Source organism: Chelonia mydas, chromosome 10 (assembly GCF_015237465.2).
Source record: "Chelonia mydas isolate rCheMyd1 chromosome 10, rCheMyd1.pri.v2, whole genome shotgun sequence".
Lineage (NCBI taxonomy): Eukaryota > Metazoa > Chordata > Testudines > Cheloniidae > Chelonia > Chelonia mydas.
The window spans coordinates 71,763,479-71,786,004 of NC_051250.2; the positions used below are offsets into that span (position 1 = coordinate 71,763,479).

Genomic DNA, 22,526 nt, shown 5'->3' on the forward strand with positions numbered 1-22,526 from the left:
ACTAGAAAAAGAGGCCAGTTTCTATAAAATGTCATTACTTTCCCCTGTGCATTTTACATTGAGGGCAGCTTCAAAACAAAAGTGGCTTCTGTTTAAAAAAGAAAGAGAGGAAAGAGATCAATTTAGAGAGAAAGGGTGACTTCTATAATATAAACCCCCATCTCACAGGGAGGGCTTTATTTTCCTTTCCTGGCATAACAAAGTGCATAGCTTTTGGTTTAGCATTTATATTGATGGTAAGACAAACAAAAGGAACAGGCCAGAGGCAGACGCATTGAAAAGTGATGTTGGACGAAAAGCATATCAGGGAATGGCGTAAGATCATTTCTCTGAGGAGCCGGCATAGCATGGGCTGGCCAAGGACTCCCAGAACTGCAAGAGACTTGACAGTCGAGGCCACAGCTAGCCACCCGGATTGTGGCACAGCATGAGCACACCTGCACAGACCAAGAAAACACATCCTGGCAAAGGCATCAATGTTAATCTCTGATGTTATTTCCAAGCACACTAGGGATGGGTGGAAAAGGTTTGTCTCAATAGGGCTTCAAGATAAGACAGCCAACGACAGTAGGCCAGAATATACTCAAAGACTAAATCCAAGGAGCTCAGCATCAAAGAAGTTAAAGAATAGAAATCACACAGAAATTATTTTTGCAATGTGTAATTGGTGCAGGAACGGATTCTGAGGTGCAGAAAGAGCACTGTTTGTGGAAAACCAACACAGCCTTTTTATCCACCTTCCGGTTACTCTGTGAGGCTAGCTTCTATTCAACTCTGTGTGGTAAAGAGTTCCCTTCCAAATGAGAAGGTCTGCCAAACTATAAAACCCGATTTTCATATTACAAAAAGCAAGAGACCAGTCTGGGTGGCAGTTTAATTCTGTAATAAAATTTGATTTTGTAGCAACTTCCTATCAGAACTATGTGTGTGTGATTAGACATACAGTTGGAGACAGACAGACAGACACACGACAATCTTGATAAATAATTCCCCCTACGCTAGAAAACGGAGCTAACCAAACTGGGGCAAATTTTTTAAAAATAGCTGTTGTCCAGTACAACACTTCTCATGCCTGGTAAAGCTGCCCTGTTGTTTCTTTTCAATCTCCTTTCTTGCTACAGAGTTAACGCTCAGAGATTTACCAGGCAGCCATTTGAATGCTGAGCCTGCCAAGAGCTAGAGAGATTTTTTTTTTTTTTTTGCTTCACTTCCCGATTAATTTTAACTGCGTCACTTGAAGCGGAGCCATGTTGGAGTCAGCGTCGAAAGCAGATTTATAAAGGCGGCTTCTAATTTGTTCACCTCTTGCTTTTGGAAGCTCAGCTGCCCCACCGCAGTTTAGCTCGACACCTAATATTTTTACTAACAAAGGTATCGGAAAAACCCTATGAATAATGCCTCCCTCTCTTCGACTTATATTGTGCTAGTGATGCACTGCAGATTTCCTTATAGGAAAACAACCTTTGCATTCATAGTGCTGGAAAGCAGGCTGTGGAGAAGTACCCTCCTCGAAAAGGAACACTTGCCCTTTAAGAAAAACCCTGCAGTAATTTTCCATTCCCCTGCACAGTCCTGCCTACGTGGCAGGAATTGTTTGTAAGGCAGATGCATCATGGGTGAGGCTCACGCACTGATCTTTTCGCTGTTGCCTGGCTACGGCTCTTGGTATGCAGGCAGCATGCCAGGCTCCTGGGAAGCACCTTTGTTTCCAAGAAGGGATCTGAATTCTGTTTTCATGCTGAAGGCAGAGGACAAATGACGCCCCACTGAAGTTTCCCAAGCAGCCAAAGTGTAACAAGCATCAAGAATTACTCAATAATATTAGGTTTCAGAGTAGCAGCCATGTTAGTCTGTATTCGCAAAAAGAAAAGGAGTACTTGTGGCACCTTAGAGACTAACCAATTTATTTGAGCATAAGCTTTCGTGAGTTGCATCCAATGAAGTGAGCTGTAGCTTATGCTCAAATAAATTGGTTTCAGAGATGATCACTTTAGATAAGCTATTACCAGCAGGAGAGTGGGGTGGGAGGAGGTATTGTTTCATGGTATCTGTGTATATAATGTCTTCTGCAATTTCCACAGTATGCATCCGATGAAGTGAGCTGTAGCTCACGAAAGCTCATGCTCAAATAAATTGGTTAGTCTCTAAGGTGCCACAAGTCCTCCTTTTCATTTTTCAAATAAATTGGTTAGTCTCTAAGGTGCCACAAGTACTCCTTTTCTTTTTTCAATAATATTAATAAAAGCCTATCAGCTGGGATGATTTTTCACCTCTTAAAACAAAGAAATAGTTGAGTATATTGATGTTCTGTTGTCCGCTTGCCATTAGACTGATATAACGCTTCCTCCCGCAGGCTGGCCGCTTGAACCATCAACAAATCATGTCAAACAAAATCTCCTGGATTTCCTTCAGTCCTACTGGCCCTGCTAAATAAACAAGGATTATATTTAGAGTCCTGTAACTTCATAAACAGGTTACATGAGATAATATTTGGAACCAAGGGGCCTGATTCTCTGTTTCTATGCACTGTGTGTAGACATTTGCAAAGTAAAATGGTGTAAAATTGACACTGGTAGGGTAATGGAGAATCAGACTCAACATGCTTTCTCTGTTCCCTGTTGCTAGGCTCATGGAATAGCACACAGCACTATGGAAACAGACATTTCCTGACTCTCACAGACCTGCAGTCCATCTCTGGTATGTGCTTTTTTTTTTTCCACTCCTCAGAAGCCTGACACTTCCATCATTACCCGTGTGTTACACTCTTCAGTTAACACCCTGAATTGCATCTGCCACGCAGTGAGGGTGTCTCCCTGTGCAGCCAACCACTACCATCCTTCATTGGACCCCTGGCGATAACTGTGGAGCAACAGGGAACCTCCCCATTGGGTGACCTTGCTGCTTCTGGACAGCAATCCCAGCCCTCTTTGCCCTGGTCTACATTTAAAATTTAGAACAACCTAGGTAGTCACCATGAGGTGTGAAAAATTCACACCCCATTGCACTTTAATTAAGCAGACCTCACCTCCTGTGTAGATGCACCATCTACATCGATTATCTATATCGATGGAAAAACCCCTTCCATTGATGCAGGAAGAACCTACATCACAGCACTACAGCGGCATGCCCTTAGTTTTTGTCCACACTAGGGAAAAAACAGGTGTATGTTTAAAACGTATTAACTAGCATATGGTCCTAGTATAACCAGGACAGGCTGTAGTTTCATCATGTACCTGGTGGTCAATATAAACCCTAGGGTCCACTCTACAGTTCATACATTGGTATATTTTAAGGCCAGAAGGAACATTATGATAATCTAATCTAACCTTCTGCATAACACAGCCCAGAGAATCTCACCCAATAATTCATGCGCTCATAACTTCTGTTTGTGTTGCAGTGTATTTTTTAGAAAGATAATCCTGCCTTGATTTAAAGATTTCAGGTGATGGAGAATCCATCATCTCCCTTGGTAAATTGTTCCAATGTTAATTACCCCAAATGTTAGAAATTTGCTCCTTATTCACCTTATATTGTGGCTAGTTCAACTCAATTAGATATAACACATGTTAAAAGTAGAATACATCCTGTCTACAGTAGGATTTTAAAATGTGTTCGCTATTGTGTGTTTGCATCAAGCTTTAAAAAAGGCCAGTGAGCAACCAAGGGTGGCAGGATCTGGCCTGCAAATAACCATGGTTAAAGGTGCCATTCCTCTTCTTATTATATGTTCATAATTAAACAGATGAGCTCTTTAAACAATTCGTTACCAATAAATAAAGCCAAGGTCAGATGGTCATGACAGAGAGTCGCATTGTGAAGTAAGTTTATCACAGTTCCATTTCTATTAGAGAGTAACAGCCGTTTAGCTTGCAGGCACCTCCTGAGGCCTTGTTCCGTGTAATGGAATGCTGATATTCAGGTCTGCCCAGGAACGATTTTGCTTCTGTTGTCTGGGCAGCTAAGAATGTGGTAGCTTCAGTTAGTGCCAAGTGGGTTCTAGCCTATGAAAGCTTATGCCCAAACAAATCTGTTAGTCTCTAAGGTGCCACAAGGACTCCTCGTTGTTTTAACCTTAGCTCTGAATTTCCTGGGCTTCTTAAGTTTGTTTTTATAACTCCAATGTTTTTAACGGTAATATGCTTTCCAACTGCCTATATGTGCCTGCAATCTTAGCTTCCTCGCCTAAATGAAGGGTGTTTTTTTTGTGGGTGGTAATTTCCTTATTTTTAAAAAATAGTCATAAAGTCCACTGAAGAGGATCCATGTTGCTGCAGGCCCGGGAAAGTCCATGCTGTCCAGTGGACCTTAGGACGTTCGCATAGGGAAAGCCCATTTGTTCTGCTGGACACAACGTTTCCTGATATACAGAGTTCCCACCCATCATCCAGTGAAGCAGAGCCTCTATGCTATAGACCAGCCTCTGTATGTCCTCAGGAATCAGGGCTCCTGTCCTGTAGAGCCCAGGAGGTATTAATGGGGGTTGCTCTCTCCCCACAGCGATGTTCCTACTTAAAATCTTAACAAACTGCAAATATAAGCACAGAATGGTCTTAGAAGGTTAAGAGAGAGGAACCAAATAATCAGTCTTCAGTCTCCTAATGGTCCTTTGATACCAAAAATCTGAGAGCTGAGCTCACAGTGGAAGGATTCTGGTTCTGTTTCAGATCACTTATTGTTTCGATTTCCTTTGCTCTTTCACCCTGCCCTGCTGTAACCCTGAGACTGCATCACCCCTACTGCTGCTACTGCACCCCCGCCACTCAGTAACTACTAGTGGCTCTGCATAGCAATGGATTCATCACTATATCCCTGGCTCACCCTGATCCACTTTCCCAGATCCTGAAGAGCTGCAGAGAGAGCTGGGTTATGGAGAAGCTTCATGGCCCGTGCTGTGGACCACTTTACTTTATCCTGTGGGCATCACAGATCCTATCTCCCTGTGAAGGTTTTGCTGCAAGCAGGACCCTCTCCAGTCAGAGAGTTGGGGAGAGGATAGCTCCTTAAAGATGCTGTTCCTCTAGGAACCTATGGTCTTTTTCAGAAGGTGACTGCAGACCCGAGTGCCCACAGCGCAGGTCAGGGTTACATGTAAGAACTTAGGACCACTTTTCGGGGGGGGAGGGCGGAGCATGAAGACCTCCAGTTTAGCCTATTTTTCGCCAGTGGCCCTATCCCTCCAATAGGGAGGGACCTCTGTGTTTACCTCTGGGTGGGAGGGTAAGACGTAAGTCTTCCTAGAAGCCACGGTATACAGCGACAGCTTTGCCTAGATGGCTTGCTACAGGGGCAGTCCAGCCAACAGCCTCCTCCAAAAGAGGAAACACATCCGCTCCAATATTCTCCCTGGCCTTAGGGATGGGCAAAATGCATGTTCTGATCCAGTACTACTGGCCAGCAGACAGTGGGGCCCAGGAGTGTGCTCAGCTTCACTTGGAAATATTCTGTACAGCTCAGAGGCATCCTCATTCAGCCTGTTCCTGAATACAGCTGTCCTTGGCTGCTGTGTAAAGCCATAATAGCAAGGATTTAAGAGAGTCTTCTGCAAAAACCTACTCACCGTAAGGGCCTCATCCTGCTTCCATTGACTTCAACAAGATCAGAACAGAGCCCTAACAAAGCTGAGAGGAACAAAGAGGAGGAAAAGTAGGTAGAAAGAAGGAAGGGGCCAGAGGAGAGAAAAGGGCAGAAGAATAAGGGAGGAAGCAATAACATAAAAAAGCCCTTGGAGTACAATCAAAACCTACAGGCAAAAATTTCAGACTTGGTTGACTAAAGTTAGGCACCTAAATCCACATATAAGCAACTAAATCAATGACCTGGCTTTTGAGGTGCCAAACTCCCCAAAGTTTCTGTTTATTTCAGGGGAAGTTGTGGCACCTATGAAAACGAGGCCACTTTCATTTACAGGTCTAAATATGGATTTAGATGCCTACCTTTAGGTTCCTAAATTTGAAAACTTTGGCCTATAAGAATGAAAATAGAATCTACTTTGTAGTCTTCAACCAGTTTCATTCGACTGCCGTTTGGCAACTAGATACTGTGGTGATTTGTGCTCTGCGGCTACCTAAAATAGTGAAAAGAAAAGGAGAACTTGTGGCACCTTAGAGACTAACAAATTTATAAGTGAGCTGTAGCTCACGAAAGCTCATGCTCAAATAAATGTGTTAGTCTCTAAGGTGCCACAAATACTCCTTTTTTTTTTGTGGATACAGACTAACACGGCTGCTCCTCTGAAACCTAAAACAGTGAGAAATTTACTTTTTTCAAACTGTCCCCTAGGCCTTCCCATATAAATATTATTTATATTTATTTCACAGAAGTCATGTGGGCTGCACAGTCATTCCCATATGAACTTGGTGTCTTGTTGTTGCAAAATGTTCTGTGGTTAAAATTCTGACCTGAATGCTTGATAAATATCTGAGCATTGAGATTGCAGGAAGAAAAAGCACCTAAAAATCCCAGGGATTAAGATCATGCATGAGGTGGCTAAATCTGTTTTCTGCTAGTCCTGTTTGCAAGGTATACCCAGCTTGGCTCCCTTTTCAAGGAGGCAGAGGGGAAGCTTTAGGAATTGACCAGATTCTTTCAATTTCAGTTTCTTGCTAAAATGAACACAAGGTGGTGAAGAAACAGGGATTTCTGTGGGAAAGAGGTAAACAATGGGAGGAGTCTAATCCAACCAGGCAGGCAGTTGGAGCAGGAGGAAATTCACCAGGGGTCCTTCTTCCTGTATTAATTTGAGACACAGAATTAGCTGTGTCACAAAGGGCACCTTTTCCTCTTATTTATTATGGGTATTGCAATAGTGCTCAGAGGCTCGCAGGATTGAGACACCTGGTGCTAGATACCCCAAAGAAGTTATGATCTAATTGATAAAAGGATGCAACATGACTCTATTACAAATTTGGAGGGCAGCACAGAAGGGCAGGAGGGAAGCACTTTAATCCCATGTAAATTCAGCCTTGATAGGGTGACCAGATGTCCCGATTTTATAGGGACAGTCCCGATATCTGGGGCTTTTTCTTATATAGGCTCCTATTACCCTCCACCCCCGTCCTGATTTTTCACATTTGCTGTCTGGTCAGCCTATGCATTCATCCAAAGGACCATGCACTCCTGGGCTCCCGCTCCTCCCCTAGCAGCACATCTGTCTTGGTGGCTGTGCTGCCCTTGATCCTTGGGCTGTGGCTTTACATGTGGGGAGGAGACGGTATACAGAAACAGTAAAGAAGTAAATACCACAATGAACAACATTAACATCCGCAACGGCCCGGGTGTGCCTACTACCTCAAATGTTTCTCCCTGGTCCCCTCACACCATCAGCCCAGCGAATTATCTCCTCCTGTGTGAAGGCTCAGATGAACAGAGACGATTATGTCATGAATGAGTGGCTGCTGTGGTAAAGGGGCAGCACTCCACGTACACATCTTTCCCCTCTTTCCATGCTCCTGTGCACATTTGCCTGCTGTTTGCATGAGTTTCTCTCCACTTCATGGAGCAGAGGGTAGCAGCAGGCCCATAACCTTAGAAAGCATCTGTACATTTTAATATGAATTTAACGTTTCTCAAAGGTACTAAATTGACATCCCTGGAGATTACAGTCCTCTTTTTATGCCCAGAACAGGTAGTACACAGTAGTACAGCATCAGTAGCCACTGGGCAAGTTTTCTCCAGATCACAGGATTGTCTCAATGTGCCACAGTCCTGAACTGGAAGGACTACTTCCAAGGTTGAAATAGGAATTCTGTCTTATTCCGTCCTTGAGGTACATCTCAGCTAAGATTGCCATCTGTGGTGGACAGTTAGTGCCCTCTTTGGTGGTGGTATTTTTGTTGAGCTGACACTTGTCTGCTAGCAACTGGGATGCATGAATTCTTTTCACATAGGCCAGTGAACAATCATCAAATGAGAATGACTTTCAGCTCCTGATCAGGCTGCATGCAAATGAATGGGCTAAAATGAGGAAGTAACTGGACCCCGATCATTATCAATATCATGTATCAATAACAAGCTACTATGTGTTTTTATCAATCACCTGCACACATTCCCTCTTGAAATAGTCTGTGTCCGTAACAATTTCATTCTGATGGAGACGTGTTAGTCTCTTCCATCCTACACAAGGTCCTGTAACTAGGGCATTTGTGGCTGTGCTTGCATATCCCAAGGGAACCTGACATTTGTGAAAATCTGATTGGTCTGAGAAAGAGGTGGAGAAATGCAGTTCTCTGTAGATGTAGAGGATATATTTAGGAGTGCAGCTGTGGGAGGCTGCGGAAACAAGAGAGCTTTTGTACTGCCAGAGTTCTGCTCAGCTCACAAACCTAAATAATCTGTCTTTTAGCACTATATTTTTCCCTTCCACAGTTCTGGGGTTGAATTGAAACATACAGTTTAATGCAGCCACAATTCCTCCTGGGGAAAGCACGCTGCAGTGCCGGCTCTGCCATCCCTTAACTGGGTGCAGTATGTGCCCCGCACACGCAGCGTAGCTAGTCAGTAATGTGGAAGAGAGCATGGTGACCCTGTCTTCACTGTACCCCTCTCTGCCCTCTTTGGAGAGGCTAGTACTGCTAGTGGTGTTAGTCTCACCAAGGATCTGATTCACCGTTGCTCCAACTCTTGTGTAAAAAGAAAAGGAGTACTTGTGGCACCTTAGAGACTAACCAATTTATTTGAGCATGAGCTTTCGTGAGCTACAGCTCACTTCATCGGACCTCATGCTCAAATAAATTGGTTAGTCTCTAAGGTGCCACAAGTACTCCTTTTCTTTTTGCGAATACAGACTAACACGGCTGTTACTCTGAACTCTTGTGTAGTCATTTACTCCAATGTGAAGTGAGTATAAAAATGCATGTAAAACCCTACTAGATCAGAATGGTAACATTCCTTTGCATCAGTGTAAATGACACACAAGATGCAAGGCAATGTTGAATTGGGCTCCAAAATCCCTGTGTTCTTCAGCCATGTTGTGGCTGCCTCGGCAGAGGGATGGGAGGTTGGGGAGGTTCCTTGTACCCTCTTCCCTCAACTTGTGCACCCGTTCAGGAACATGCATGATCTAGGCCTCATGCAGCCCTAAAGATTATTGCAAACAAATGGTGCAAGAACTTCTGGCCATATTCATCTAGTTTTATATCTAAGTAGCGTGGAGCACCAAAACTGGTGCAGGGACGTCTGTACTATGCCTTTGTGCCCTGGCTTGTCCCCAAAGGCTATGACGACGTATTTACTCAGGCTATGTCCACACTACAGACCTCTGCCAGCATAGCTATGTCGGTCAAGGGTGTGGAGAGGTGTGATTGCAGGCCGATATAGGCGTGCCAGCAGAAGTCCGTAGTGGAGATGCAGTTATACTGGCAGATTCTTTACCAGTACTTGTGGGGGATGGTTTTACTACACTGGGATAGCTGCATCCACACTAGTAATACTTTGCCAGTATTTTATACTGTTATTCCTATAGAGAAAAGCGTTCCTAGTGAACACAGAGCCTCAGAGGGAAGCCACTGAGCCTTCCATCCCTCTCTCAGAGTTTACTAGCTCTGCAGGGGACCAGCTTAAAGTTATAGCAGGGTCTCCATAGCAGCCCGGCCAGGGGAGGCTGCTGAGGGCATGCACTGAATCAGCACATGCCCTGGTTGCCTCTGCCTTGTCACCTCCCTGCCCATTACCACCCACATTTTGGGCTGCAATAACTCACGGCTCCCAGTGGAGCAGAACTTGCAGTTGCCTTCCACTAACCCAGCGTCCCTACTGACGGGCTTCCTGCTGCAGGGGGTTTCCAGGGGTCACAACTCTCTGGCAGCAGAAGCTGGCATAGAACATGAGACGAATCTAATTCTAGATCTAAAAGAGATCTACTTTATCAACTCTAGATGCAGCTTGTTTTCAAACACCTTTGTATGAAGGTTTGCTGTTTTACAACACTTATTAGCAGAAGGTTTCAATTACCAATTCTAATATTAAAAGTAGATTAGACAATGCAGTAGAGTAGCGAAATATACCACAGTGAATAATCCTGCATTGGCAGATGGACAGACTAGTTGCACTATGTGGTCTTTTCTGTCCCTAATCGCCTTGATTCTGTCCTTTGCACTCAAGCTCTCCTGCAGTGAAAGGGTTACCTTCAGGACTAATTGGCTCAGAGCACCAGTCTTTTGCAACACATTATTGGCACCCTATTTAAAAGCAGCTTCCCTTCCCCTCCCCCACATCATAAAAACGTGCTGTAGCGAGAAACCAAATGCAACAGAGTACACTATACAGAATCCCTTAGTGCTACAGCTCAGTACATTACACAAAAGTCCTTTTATATCCGGGAGCTAGAGTAGAAAATTCTAGAGGGGAAGATCTCAAGGATATTGACTGAATCAGCAGCTTTATTTCCCAAGAGATCACCATACTTGTCATTTCAGTGTGGTTTTTGCATACCATTGTGGGTTAGAACAGCACTCCACACACCCGTTCACCATGCTCCTTCCTGATTATTTGAAAATGGCAGGGTGTGAAACCACTCGGGGTGTTTTCAGACTACTGAAACCTGTTAGCCTGATCTGAAAACTAGCCCACTTGCAAAAAGAAGAACTTTGTACGCTTCTTGCCATGTCTGCATTTAGCAGGATGCAGCCTTGCAAAGGGCTTCCGGTCACGAGTCCCTGCTGGAGCTCAATGTAAAGAGGAAAAATGACATGGAATGAAAGCAAAGCAAAGGAAAAAGAGTTAAAGTTGGGGGATTGAGGGCTGAACACTTTACATTTCTAGGAGAGTGCAGAGGCAGTAGCCATTTTGTGAGGCAGTGTTAATAAGAGACATACACATCTGTGTTCATGGAAATTTCAGTTTTAGACGTTTATTCTTATATTTAACCATGAAACCTCTTAATTGCTTCGTCACATTCTCTGAGCTCTCTTTTGGCTTTGATCCCATCGTCACTGCTGGAATTCATACTGCGTTCCTCCCCATCCAAAGAGTAACCCTGCGCCTTCAGCCCAAATGGCTTTTATTTGAAATTAAAGGAAAATAACAAAACAAGGAAGAACGAAATAATGTCTCCATGAGCACGGTCTTTGTAAAATGCTGCATTAACTGCTGCACCGCACACAGGGGCAGCTGCCTCCAGCAGACTCCTAGCATTTTAAAAAGCAGCTCACAAAAGCTTATGCTCAAATAAATTGGTTAGTCTCTAAGGTGCCACAAGTACTCCTTTTCTTTTTGCGAATACAGACTAACACGGCTGCTGCTTTGAAACCTAGCATTTTAAAGATGCAGTAAGCGGAGAAGCTCATAGCTGAAATGTTCAGACAGAATTTAATTATATTCCAATTAATGACCAGGTGTTTTTCTCAGCAATGTATTTAATAGCTACTTCTTGTTTAGGGGAGACCAGTAATTGAGATGCTTTTGGCAGGTCAATGTGAGAGGTAATTTCAGATGGCACTAACTCTGCTAATTATGTCAAAACTATTTGACCTTTGTCGATGACGATCTGGGACATGCCCTTGGCTAGTAAAGGTAGGAGACCCAACCCTGGAATAAGATGAGCTGTAGCTGGTAGAAAATGTGGTTTATCTACCAGGGCTCACACCAGACCAGTTCTCTGTGGTAGGCACTGGCTGACTATTGGTTTCCAGGTGGAATATAAGATATCTTTTTTGATCCATAAAGCCCTAATGGTTTGGAAGCTGCCTACAATATCTGAGACCACCCTTCTGCCTAAGTGATCGTGTACAACTGAGCTCAGTGTATATTCCAAAAGCTGGAGCCCTCTTGGAATAAGTGTGTGGGAGCAACGAGCCCTGTCTTTTCCCTGAGCGGTTTTCAGTGTTGGAACATGATCACACCCCACCTGTTGGTCCAGAATAACTGCATTTGTTGGCTTTAAGTTTACCGTGAAAGGCTCACCTATTTAACGAGGCTTTGATGGTGAAAGAGGCGTGGTAAACACTGATGTTTTGTGGACATAGGGAATATTATTGCAGTTGATTTCATTTCCATTTGGTTATTTTCTGGTTTTGGAGTGAGGGAAAGCTGCTGGTTTTATTTTTCATGTAACTATATGCTTAACTTATGACAATGTTGTCTACAGCCCAGAATAGGAAGATTAGAAAAAGTTATTATTATTTTATTAATAAATCAGATACCTCCTCCTAGTAAATGAAATCTATATAGTGTTCCTTTCTTGGCTCAGCCATTTTGCTCTTCAGTGTCATCTGGCCTGAATGAACATTGCAGATTAATTTCTCAATTTCTCCGCCAGCCCTCAAGTTAAGTGCCTTCTTTTCACTGCTACTGCCTGTTAAAAGTAACTCTGAGGTAGTTATTTCCTCATCAGCCTCTGTAGGAAGACAAATCAAAGGTATCATTTTGCCACAATGGCGTTATCTTCTTGATTGCCCTCTTTACATTCTGCTGGTCCAGTGGGCCTCTGCAACAAATTGAACCCTGATATAAACAGGTTTAAGTTGCACCTGCGTCTACCCAGACTACTTATGGTCCACAAGCTCTCCCATGCACTTCCTACTTCTCCTTTATATCTTTGGTTGTTTATTCTTGTAATACTGGCACCTTAGAGATGAACCAATTTATCTGAGCATAAGCTTTCGTGAGCTACAACTCACTTCATCGGATGCATCTTATGCTCAAATAAATTGGTTCGTCTCTAAGGTGCCACAAGTACTCCTTTTCTTTTTGCGAATACAGACTAACACGGCTGTTACTCTGAATCTTGTAATACTGACATTATAAAAATAACATTTCAAATTTTTATTGTGCTTTCCATATTTAAACCACTTTACCAGTGTGTCCTCTTAAGCATCTTAATCACTTCCTTACCTACCAGATTACATTCTATTAATAACATTTGAGTTGGCTTTTAATTTTTAAAGCAGTCATCTTCAACCTCTCTTTTGGCTCTAACTTTTCATTATGCTAACTGAACGTTTTCTTAAAAAAAGAAAAGGAGGACTTGTGGCACCTTAGAGACTAACAAATTTATAAGTGAGCTGTAGCTCACGAAAGCTTATGCTCAAATAAATTAGTCTCGAAGGTGCCACAAGTCCTCCTGTTCCTTTTGCAAATACAGACTAACACGGCTGCTACTCTGAAACCTGAACCTTTTTTAACTCTCCTGAATAAAGCGCTCTTCATCCATGTTGGACAAACCTGATTCCGGGATATACAATATCAGTATCTGATATGCCATTCAGCAATGTGGTACTGTAGTTAATTAAATAATTTAAAGGGTGAGGGGGAAGTCACTTTGAAAGTCCCAGTGGAACATTTTTGTTTGTGTTGATTTCAAATCACTCATGTTTGACCTTATTCCCTACAAAGGCAATGTACACACATTTTTTTAGATGCTTGATAGCCCTTTTTACTTTGTATTCTGGGGGCAGAGTATTCAAATATAGGCTATAACACTGAGGAACTTTTGTTGCAAGAAAGCTGCAGGTAGAGCAAAATAAAATGCATCTATTCAGGAACCTTCATTCATACTAACAGGTATTTCACAGTCAAACATTTTTACCTCTTAGTAGCCAGCATCCTACTTCTTCAAAAGGTTTTAATGCCAAATATCAGGAGGAGGACAAGAAGAAACTCTATAGCATAATTTAATTTCGAGACACGCTGAAAAGTCTGTGCCCCTTATTAAGAAATCTATGTAAAGAAAATTGCAGCTTCAGGGAGCATACAAGGAATACTGGAACAATCACACATGCGTACCCAAAAAATGCACACTTTCTTACTTGCCCTCTTATGTATAATCAGGCTAATCTCTGCTTTTGCATTCTCTCGTCTTTCCAGTGACAAAGTTAGTTCATAACTATACAAAAGCATTTTCAAACTATTGGTACACAAACTTATTTTTTAATTCATTTCATTCACTTCCAAATTCTTAGGACAACATTCCACTTTCTTACAGCTACATGAGGGCAAATCTGGAGTGATTATATTGATTTAAATGGAATTACTCAGGGCTGGATTAAAAGGATAGGTACATATCTCACACCTTGGCTCCTGGAATCATGTGGTGGCACAGAATCTCAGTTTTGTTTTTTTAATATGTTTCAAGCCATCGTGGTTGCAAAGAAAACCTTGAAAACATCATCCAAATATAATGTATGCAGTGATCCCTGGCTTGAGTCTGCTTAAAACACCAACTCTGAAAGGTGTGATCTTCCTCATTTAGTTTAATGGATCATTAACTCTGAAACCCACTGTTCTAGGGGACCCCTGACAACAACACCACAGCAGAAGATTCTTTGTGTGGGGGATGCTTACTGCCACCACCCTATCATGATTCTACAAGAGTGCTGTGAAGGATTCCAACATATAGAGTCCTCTGCTCATCTGGGTGGTGGCTGAGATCTCCCTTCTCTAGGAAAGACCCCAGCTATGTGAACACATGGAGCAGTAATCCAGGTAGAGAGGATGCCCAGCCTGCCCAAAGAGAGGAGATGCTGCTGGGCTGCCACTAGGCCCGAAGATGGTTGTATGGGTGATCTCTGATCCTGCCACACCAAGGAGAGTCAAAGGGTTCCCTTTGGGATGTGACTAGTGCCCCAATTTTCCTAATCTGAATCTAGAGTGATTCTGTATTTCCACCTGAGCAAGTGAGGGCAGATTTTGGCCCTCAAGGCCAAATTCATCTCTAGTGTAACTCTTCTGATTTCATCTCAGCTTGGCTTCACTGAGTTACACCAGGGATGAATTTGGTCCAACAAGCCAAGTTCTAGTCTCATTTCCCATACCCTAGTGTAAATCTGCAGGAATTGCATTAATGTTAATTAGGAAAATGTAGACCTAAGAATTTAGAAAAAGATGCTCAGTTCACTAGAAAAACAAATTGTTGTCAATTATCATCTCATCTATAAAGGTATTAATTCCAAAATATTCACAAACATAAGTTTCTTCAGGTTTCTGTAAAGAATTATGAGTTCTCTCCTTTCCTATCCTTCGCCCCCACACCGCCAAGAGTGTGATATTTTGGCAGACAGACTGAACAATATATTTATGTGAAACTCTACATTGGGCATGGTTCCCTTATCGTTGCCAAGTACTCTTTGGACTCTTGATAAAATAACGAGCCTCTCCCAGTTTAGCAGAACACTCCTATGACTCTACAAAAGGTATTTACAGATAGAGGTGGGGGGTTGGTAGAAGATTCTGTTTGCAGATGCTTCCTTTCTGAACATGCGTAAAGCCTTAGCAATGTGTCCAGCTTGCCCACATTTTCAATCCTGTAAACTCCTAAAGGCAACAAACTTCAACACTGTATAAAAACTAAAGCATTTAATGCAAGTTACAGTCTTTGCCTTTTGCAAGCTGTAGCTCAGAGATATTAATAGGGTTTCTGGGAAACTGCCCACCAACTTATTGTATATCATTTAAAAATTGATTTCAGAGTTATGCAACAAAACTCGCAGCAATTTCTTCACATGTAAAGAGACATGTAGAACCTAGATATCACTCTTTGTATCATGTCTAGATCACTAGATATTGCCAAGAAAGAGAGTGAGTTTGTGTGTGTGGTTTTTGGAGGGGGGTGTGTTTGGGGGGGGGGGGTGAGAAAACCTGGATTAGTGCTGGAAATGACCCACCTTGATTATCATGCGCATTATAAAGAGAGGTTTCAAAGAGGGATGGGCTATTACCAGCAGGAGAGTGAGTTTGTATGTGTGTGTGTGTGGGGGGGGGGAAGGGTGAGAAAACCTGGATTTGTGCTGGAAATGGCTCTACTTGAGGATCACTTTAGATAAGCTGTTACCAGCAGGAGAGTGGGGTGGGAGGAAGTTTTGTTTCATGGTCTCTGTGTGTATATAATGTCTTCTGCAGTTTCCACGATATGCTATGCATCCGATGAAGTGAGCTGTAGCTCACGAAAGCTCATGCTCAAATAAACTGGTTAGTCTCTAAGGTGCCACAAGTACTCCTTTTCTTTTTACGAATACAGACTAACACGACTGTTACTCTGAAACCTGCCAAGAAAGGTGAACCAAAATTTGTCCTACCATCCCCCTGTCCTTTTATATCTGTTTAGTCTTGAAGAAAACACAAAAATTGCATTTACTTTATAAACAAAGTATTTTAAGTTTAATATGCACTTATGCACAATCTGCTAATGACAGCAGAACATTGCCTACATGTAATAGAGGCAAAAGGTTTTTGGGTAATGATATGGATTTGTTGTTCAAAGCACCAGGGGTTTATTATAAAAGGTAATTTCAACGTAGAACACAAACTTTGTTTTAAACTTAAGATTACTTCAGAATCATAAGAGTTCAGTAAGGGCTAGGGTTCCTATCCTGAATTTCTTGCACTCTGAAATCAGGAGGAGATTTAGGTGTTGAACAAATGCAGGATCAGAATATAGGACAGTATTATTGTTGTTTATGGTATTTTAAGATGGCAAAGAGGTAGCTAATATGAATGTGGTAGCCTTTAGCAATAACACAGAACTTCACATTTTCAAGGGTTTTAAAAGCATCGGGCTTTTTAAAATCACATAATCTCTATGGAAATCAGTGGGGCTTCCACATAAGGAGCAGCGCCATAACTAATCCTCACAACAGCAGGCAAACAAGTATTATTACCCTTATTTTACAGATATGAAACTAAAGCAAAGAAGTTAGTGGGCCAAAGTTACAACTCAGAAGGTCTTGGCGCTCAGGCCTGAGCTCAATCCATTAGATCACAGGTGCCAGCATAATATCAGCTTTTGATATTTAGTGACTGTCAAGTTAAGCACTCAGATTCTCTTCACCGGACTTGGTAAAGAGAATTAAGCCCTTTAAAATTTCTTGGCCCCTTTTTCACTTCAGGTACACCGTATTACTTTCATTTGCTAATGCTTTTTTTCTTGAAAAAGGGAATATCAAAAGTCAGAGCTGCATAGGCTAAATAGTTTCATTTTGTATAAACTGCAAAACCACTGAAGTTTGGTTTAGCAGACTGGAAAAGGTTCTCCCCCCCACCACCACATGTTCACCAACTGCATTTGCCTGATGAGAATGTGTTTCTGATTATTCTTGATCCAAGCTTTTGTTGTCGCTATAAAGGTTTATAATTCCAAATAGGAACACAATAAAAATATTAGTAAATTCACCATATTAGCCTGGTCTTGGTTTTCAGTGTTAAAACATAAAAATAAAAAAGTTATTTCCCTTATTTTACAAATATTATACAAAAATATACATTCTTAGTGAGTTTGTGTGTTTTTGTATTTGCCTTACTTATATATGGGCTGAGTCAAAGGCCTGGATCTGAATCCCAACACAGATCTGAGTGTTACTTTGAACTTTACTGTTATTATTATTATTATTTATGTATATTGTGGCAGTGCTTAGAGGCTTCAGTCAGGATCAGAGCCCTGTTGAACTAGACTGTCACACACAGGGGTGAAAGTAAGTCTAGGGACTTACCGGTATGGGGCTGGGCTGGGGCTGGCTCTGGCCCCCGGAAGGAGCAGGGCCTCAGACGGAAGGGGCGGGGCTGGAGGTCAGAGCCAGCCCTCTCCCACCCTGTACCAGTAAGTGCCTCCTTCCCCATCTCCTCCCCCTGCCGGGGTAACAGTGGCAGCCGAGGGCTCTGGCAGCGGTTTAAAGGGCCCTGGGCGGTAGCGGCAGCCGGAACCCTGGGCCCTTTAAATCGTCCCCGGAACCCCACTGCCACTTCTCCAGGTCTCTGGCAGCAATTTAAAGGGCCGGGGGCTCCAGCCACTGCTGGGAGCCGTAGGCCCTTTAAATTGCACCTGGGGAAGACAATTCACCCCGATACGGCGCACTGGCTCTTGCCGGTACGCCGTACCGGGGCGTACCAGCTTACTTTCACCTCTGGTCACACACAGAAGACATGGTCTCTGCCCAGAAGAGCTTACAAACTGTATAGTGGCTAAAACAAATTCCGAATCCCATCTTCCCAAACTCTGCGAAAGTTCAGAACTGATATGAATCTTGAACTCCCAAGTTAAAGAACATGCAGGTCTTGAGTTTTGGTTTTGGTCCACTGACAAAAATTACACATCATGTAAGAGAAATTAAAGCTATTGAGACAAATCCTGATTCTCTTACACATGCCACTGTTTCCAGTGGGACTGCTCATGTGAGTACAGTGAGCAATATTTGGGCCACAAAATCAAACTTCCAGACAAAGTAGGTTTATCTCTTACAGAAGTTTCAAAATGAATGGAGAAGTTTGCACCATGGGCCTGATTATTCCCTCATTTACACTGGTGTAAATTGGAATTAATTCCACTAAAGTCAATGGAGTAACATTGCTGTGACAGAGTAGTAAATCAGGCCCATCAACTCACTTTTTTGTGCATTTGTTCAAGCTTCATCACTTTAATTTGGTTAGGGTGTAGCATATTTATACACTACCTGAAAAAACAGTCAAATGCAATACAAAATAAAATTAAAACTAAATAAATATACAGCATAAAGGATGTAACATAGCCTTTATCTTGCTAAGAACTAAGTAATGTTTAAACATTTTCTGCATGGGGAATAAAGATAAAAAATGAAGGTAAAGCTTTTCTGATAGAGGATGGGGGGAGAAAAATGAGAAGTGAGTAAGATGCTGTTGCCAAGAGTAATGCCTGAAACACCAGAACAGCTGATAAAGCTATTTGAGTACTGTGGTCCCCGACAGAATAAAACTGTAGCGGGATACTGTTTTTTTTACCCAAAACCGAGAAGCAGCAGAGGAATAGATATTTAGGCTACAGAGCTGAGAACTCTGACATCCACATGTAACTCTAGAGACATTAAAGATTCCCTAAATAAAGACAGGATTTTTCTGTGGGCATGTAATTCCAACTTGTGGGAGAGATTCTTGAGAGACACAGAGCTAACCTTAGAGAAATGCCTCCAAACAGCAAGGGCAGTTGAACTGCCAGGGAAAGGATCAAAATAACATCAGCCACTAGTACGGAAGAAGTACACAGTCTCAAGATAAAGGAATCCAGGATACAGGAGAGAGGCAAAGTGATTGAGAATGCAGGCATCATGGTTCAATGTATTTGCTGTGGAAAGCAACATCAGAGACAGAAAGAAAAATGCCCAGCCTATGTGCCACAATGCAAGGGGTGTTGGAAACAGAATCACTTTGTATCCCAATGCCGCAGCTACCTTAGAAAGAAAAAAGCAGCAGTACATGAAGTGACTGAGGATGTAGAGACATCCAATGAAAAGGAGAATATCTGCAGTGTGACTCTAGCACAGGGATCGGCAACCTCTGGCATGTGGTACACCAGGGAAAGCTGCCAGCGGGCCGATCCGGTTTGTTTACCTGCAGCGTGTGAAGGATTGGCTGATTGCAGCTCCTACTGGCCGCGGTTCGCCGTCCCAGGCCAATGGGGGCTGCAGGAAGGGCGGCCAGCACATCCCTTGGCCCGTGCCGCTTCCCGAAGCCCCCATTGGCCTGGAGCAGCGAACCACGGCCAGTAGGAGCCGCGATCGGCCGAACCTGTGGATGCGGCAGGTAAACAAACTGGCCTGGCTCGCCAGCAGCTTTCCCTGGCGGGCCGCGGGCCAAAGGTTGCCGATCCCTGCTCTAGCAGATCCAAAGCCTCTCAATGTACAGGCAATGCAAAAGAAGGCTGCCAGCCATTCAACTGTCGTATTTGCAACTATGCCATCAGAACAACGATCAGTTTGATTCCAGCTGGATTGTGGAGCCAACTACAGCGTAATCCCAGCAACACTGATAAGCAGAAATATTAGGCTGGAGAAATGTGACCAAATGCTCGTGATGTATAATAAAACCATTCTAAGGCCAGTGGGCAAAAACAAGAGAGATTATCATTTGGATTTTATAGTAGTAGACACACAGGAGTGCCACCCACTGTAGGGCAGCAGAGGCGTGCAAGCCAGGGATCTGATCACAGTACACCAGAATACACCCAATGTGAGAGAGGAAGGAGAATGGTCACCATGGGCCATGTCCAACATTCTAAGAGAATCTAAGGACATATTTCAGGGAGATAGACATCTAGACAGCAAGATGAAGTTAGAAATAGACATCCATGTGCAGCCCATGAGACTACCAAAATAGTTGGTTCCAATAGACCGTATAGAGCCACTGAAGAGGGAACTGGCAAGCCTGTAAAGAAGAGGCATTAGAATTGCTGAAACTAGCACAGAGTGGATCAGCAGCCTAGCAGTGGTGAGAAAACCTTCAGCTAAACTGAGAAGCTGCATTGACCCAAAAGCACTTATCAGAGCATTGAAAAGAAGTCACTAATGACTGGAGACATACTATCTAATTTATCCACAGCAAAAGTGTTCAGTGTTTGCGATGTCAAGTATGGGTTCTGGCATATTGAGCTACATGAGCCATCCAGCCACTGGAAAATCTTTGCCACACCTTTTGGCAAGTACTGCTAGGTGTGAATGCCTGTGCCATCAGCCTGGCCTCAGAGGCTGGGGGACAGATGAGGACTGACAGAGTCCAGGTGTGGTGAAAACAAAGCTGGTACAGCCTGATCAATTAACATAATCGATGATGTATTGGGGTACAATTATGCACTTGTCACAGATACGTTCTTTTTCAGGCAGCTATTTAGAGTTAATTAAAAAGATAAAATTGGTGGAACACACACATATGAGCTTTAGTTAATACAGACAACTGGCGGATACATAAGTATAAGGATAAAATAAGTAGAATAAAGTGGTTTTCTGCATTGTCATATTTACAACCTTCCATTTTGCGTACTTACAATGTTACATTGTGGAGGCCATTAGAAACAAAGATGGAAGGGAAATTTGGTGGAACACATCAAAGAGTAGCTCCTGATTTAGTTTATACCCTTTCAGGGGCTTGATGAACCTGAAAAATAGGAAACTTTATTGGATCCTCCATACTCCATCTTTATGTAACTTATCGGGTACACAGCCATAGTCTGAATGACTGTTCATTACGGCAATGTTCCAAAAATGGAAACTGGAGTGATAACTGTCTGCCAAATCATAGTGTTTTAATATAAGTTTAAAATGAAGTTTGGAGTGGTGACTGCACGTCTAGTTTCCCCAACAGTTATAACTTGTTTAATTAGTTGCTGCACAATATTGTCCATTCATATTATAGGTTACTCTTTTCACGGAATTTTCCATTTTGATAACTGCACTGGAATCGATGAGATAGAAGCAGCTGGTCCTTTTGACCTATTCTGCAGTTGTACTTCTCCTCCTGGGCACACATATAGGAGGGATCCCCTCAAACACAGGACACCTGCATACATACTGATAGCCCTCCACAGAGCAAGAGGCGCATGTGGGCACTTCAATTTGGTCACGTAGATATACCACCCAGGGAGGCAAATTCAGTTGTTCTTTTGAGTCAACCTACTGGATGAACAGCAGCCAATGTGTTAAAAAAATCTGTATTAGGGTCAAACACTGGCAATGAAGTAGTGAATGCCACATACAAGAATGGGTTTTAAAGACCACACACACTGGGGGTGATAGGGACTATGTTTTGGGGCTTTTGGTTATGGACTTTTGCACTATATTTGCACTATATTGTTAATAAACTATGATGGACTGGAGGATAAACTCATATGGAATTACTGGGGACCCAAAAAGGAAACCAAGGTGAGGGGCCACTTGCAGGACTGCCCCAAGGCCACATGGGGAGTGTGTGTCCAGGATGAGGCCACTCATTTACATATCCCCTACACTGGACATCTGGTGACTTCTGAGAGACTCTGACTGGAACCTGAAAATTTGAGCATTGTTAAGGAAATGCCCAGACCAAAGGATGTGAAGGGGTCCAACAGGAAAGTAGAGTCAACAGTAAAGACAGCCAAGAGACTTATGACAAAGGCAAAATAGACAGGAAGAGATCCCTACTGTGATGTTAGACCATCACAACACATCGTCCCAGGCACTAGATAGTAGTCCAGCATTGGGAGTGATGCGCCAGAGAACCAAAACTCTGCTTCCCATTATGGGATAGACTGTTGTAACCCAGTGGAGAGCTGATGGACATTACACAGAAGCTATTAAGAAAATGCCAAGCTAAGCAGGTGGCTCGCTACAACAAATGAGCCAAGTGAGCATAGGTGAGCAGGCCAGAGTCTAACCAGCACATAGCCACACAAAGCAGTGGTAAAAGGCAATTGTCCAAGCATCAGTGGGACACAGATCACATGAGGTAGCTACAGACCCAGGACAGTGGTGGAGACAAAACTGAAGAAACTTGTGTAGTAGTGACCGACAGTCAGTATTCTCAGACACATGGCGCAAGGCCAGGAGCAGGAGGACTTAGAAAGAGCTTCAAGTATCAGCTGGCCTAATGTAGGAATCAGAAGAAACAAGGATTATGAGCAATACAGAGGACAAGCAGAAAGAAGACAGCCACAGGCTGGAAGCAACTCTCCTCCCCATCCTCCCACCCAGCGATAACACAATCAAGAAATTGGAGACGGTTCAAAGACCACCATACTTGAAGGACTATGAGCCCTTATTTATTTGGAGTATGCAATTCGGTCAAGACAAGCCACAGCGTTCTTATCAACGATGTTCAAGGCA

The 22,526-nt window shown here is 43.0% G+C and overlaps 2 long non-coding RNA genes across 2 annotated transcripts in view; one reads left to right on the top strand and one right to left on the bottom strand.

The window, feature by feature from the left end:
* The window catches only part of LOC114019613, a 31,816-nt gene that overhangs the window by 6,220 nt on the left and 3,070 nt on the right, over positions 1-22,526 (bottom strand). The window lies entirely within an intron of this gene.
* On the top strand, positions 491-15,497 carry LOC122461972. Its single transcript, XR_006284283.1, has 3 exons — positions 491-1,371; positions 2,626-2,697; positions 14,223-15,497. It is a non-coding gene; the product is annotated as an uncharacterized LOC122461972 (long non-coding RNA).